This window comes from Cupressus sempervirens, chromosome 5 (genome assembly GCF_028749045.1).
Source record: "Cupressus sempervirens isolate cs-2001-9-10 chromosome 5, ASM2874904v1, whole genome shotgun sequence".
Classification (NCBI taxonomy): Eukaryota; Viridiplantae; Streptophyta; class Pinopsida; order Cupressales; family Cupressaceae; genus Cupressus; species Cupressus sempervirens.
Genome location: NC_143122.1, coordinates 639,111,104 through 639,114,392, shown reverse-complemented (window position 1 = coordinate 639,114,392; position 3,289 = coordinate 639,111,104). Strand labels below are relative to the sequence as shown.

The 3,289-nt window shown below is 34.0% G+C and overlaps 1 pseudogene; it reads left to right on the top strand.

The window, feature by feature from the left end:
* Positions 1–1,138: 1,138 nt before the first annotated feature.
* LOC149557533 (CRAL-TRIO domain-containing protein C23B6.04c-like) lies at positions 1,139–1,744 on the top strand (annotated as a pseudogene).
* Positions 1,745–3,289: the final 1,545 nt, after the last annotated feature.

Genomic DNA, 3,289 nt, shown 5'->3' with positions numbered 1-3,289 from the left:
TATGAATGGAAATTCATGCAAATTGTTAAATAGGAAGCCTTCCTGAATGAATTTAGTTATTAGTATGTTCAAGTAAATAATAACAGATTTGTCAATGGTGAATGACATACCACTAAGGATTCATGGTAATGGGCATCAGGACACACATGTTAAATGGCTTGACTCATAAAAATACTCAAAGGTAGCGGAAGATATATTTGAATCATTTTTGAAATGCCTATGTGGTCAGAACAATGGTTATCTTAAAGGAAAGGTACGAGGAATGTGCACAATTCATTTGATAGAAAGGCCACTGATAAAAGAACCATTTTTGAAGGACCCTCATATCCCATTCATGATAGGCATGAATGTAAATGTAAACCCACTTTCTGTGATAACTGAAATTGTGGATTCTCCCAAAGGTGTCGCCCATTCAATTGGAATTGATTGTGAAGAATAACAAAGAAAACCCACAGTCACATGGATATATGACAATATCAAGTGCACTATCAACTAGGAATAAATCCAAATTGTTCAATGAAATGTCTTACGTACAATAAACATTACTAAGAAGTTTGGATTGTGTGTGTATGTGAGCTATGGTAATGGGTATATCACACTCCAGCTTAAGTTAAACATAGCACTACATTTGATGTGAAGAACCTAAACTCGATAAATAGACAGATATGGCTTGAAATTGATCATCAAATTTATGAAATAAGACTATTGATGCCAAAGAATAACATGTGGACCATTTAGACATATGTCAAACATGCAATGTAATTTCAGTTATCTAATGTATACAAGCATTGAAAATCTGAAGCCATAGTCATCGATCCATGGTGTTGGTGCATCTTCTCACCAAGTTCAAAGAATTTATTCTAAGCATAAAAGCTCAAAAGGTGATAAATGAAAATATCATAAAATACCACCATTTTGGATCCACTGCCACATATGATGAACATAACATATGGTCATCGACACTTAAATAAAAGTGAAGGAGGAAGTCAATTTCTTCAATCTTCCTCTTGCAAAAGACTTTTGGGTCAAATCTTAATAGGCTGGTGCAAATTCTATACACTAGTGGAGTAAAAAGTCCAAAGTTGTATTGCCTGATCATTCACCAATGATGCTAGTAGCATAAACTTCTTTCAATACAATGAAAGTTAGGGCAGATTTTCTTGACAAAAATGGAAGAACTATCATAGTGATGACCCCTACAAAATAGAACACTACATCCCAAGATAATCAATTGCATCACTTTGTGTATCTCATTGAAAATGCCATCATCAATTTACCTCCTGATTAGGAATAGATGGTTTGGCTCATAGACTTCACTGGTTGGTCCTTGTCAAATTCTGTGCCAATTAGAATAGCTCGGGAAACTACAAATAATCTACAAAACCATTATCCTAAAAGGCTTGTGTTGGTAGTTATATACAATCCTCCAAGAGTTTTTGAAGCCTTTTGGAAGATTGTCAAATATTTCCCTGATCCAAAGACATTTGAGAAAGTTAAGTTCATTTACCCAAAGAACAATGAAAGTGCTAGAATTGTGCAGCAAAACTTTGATCTGGATAAGCTTTAGAAGGCATTTGGAGGAAATAGCAACTCTCAATATGACCATGAATAATTCTCAAAGCTTGTGAGACAAGATGACATAAAAACTACCCAGCATTGGATGTCAGATAGCAAGCTCAATGACTTGAATGGTAATCAAACTTCACAAGCAGATATCAAAGCTGATGTGAATGTCCAAGGATGATGATCTAGTTTTGATCGACATTATAATGTTCAAAGGTGAAGAAGCAGGAATGTTGGCAGTGGCAATGCTTCTTTTTTGACTCCATTATGCAATTTTCATTCACTATACCAACATCAAGTCAACTGATGGAGTCTTTTCATTTCATATTCTTGGAGGTAGATCAAAGGATGAGACAGTGTCTTTTGGGCTTCTCCTTATGTGTAATTTCAAAAATATTATTCAAAGTCTTTCCAAGTCTCTGAATTTGAAGCACTTCATATTCTCATGAAGGCTTACACTAGTGTTCTCTATATAAGCTATTATAAAAGATGTAACAAGGGGTCAAAAAATTGTTGGTATGAAGGGATATTACAAAGACAACGACACTTGGTGTCAATTCTTTACTATCCAGGTGCTTCCCTTTTCTACATACAGTTAGAGAGTTGGAGTGGAGGAGACAACACGTTTAATTTCTATAATTTCATTCATGTATTGAGATTAATGTTTAGTTTTTGTAATAGGTTTGGCTATAGTTTCCAAGTAAATATGATCAGTGTATTGTATCTGTGTTTTTAAAACAAGGAAATGTTTGTTATGAATCAGAGTATTTGGGTAACACTTTTCTGATTACTTTCAATTGAAGTATTGTTATGATTAGTTTTGAACATTTTCTTGTATTCTTGGTCAAATGGTCATTAGGAGATAGATCAGAGTACTGTCAACTAATCCTATTGTAAAGGTTTGAATGTTCAATCTTCATTTTTCATCTCATGTCATTGCATTTGCATAACAAATAGCATTCTTGCATCACCAATGTTGGGAAGTCATAGGATGTGTGAGTTCTTGTAATTGGATAGGATTAGAATCTAAATCTGCTTGAGTTAGTCTTAGATAGGATTAGCTTGGTTTTACCTCTATTGTTCTCTGGTTAAGAACATACCCTATAGCAGGAATTAGGGATAAAACATGATTCATTGAACATCATTTACATAGGGAGTTGTACCTCAATTCAGAGGGAAACTAGATATTCTTAGAAACAGTTTCCCAACTATTGTTTAAAGTTGTTCTTCATAATAAATTTGGGCACATAAAAAGAGGAAAAGAGGAAGAACAATCTGTTTACCAACAAACCTCAACTACATGCATTAACCTAAGTAAGCTTAAGTACATAGAATAAATAATTAACAATTAATTAATTATTTACTCTAACATAAAGTTTGGGCCAGCTATAATCAATATCACATCCTAGATTTGGACTTTCTATATAACATCTTGCTCAGTCAACCCTAGATACATACACTAAAAGTGGTCCCATCTACATATCATCAGTGCTTGAAATTTTCCCACTAGGGAGGAGAGGTCACAATTCTAGGCGATCCTTTGCCTTTTTCTTTTCGTAAGAGATTGGAAGGTTCCCCAATAGAGTTTTGTCTAGTTAGTGAGCTTTCTAAGTTTATATCTAGATCTCTCACCATAAAAAAATCACCTTCCACAACAATACCAAAGTTATCAAATATTGATTCCATTTCCCATAAAGGAAAAGAGAAGGTTAAAGATACTAAGGTC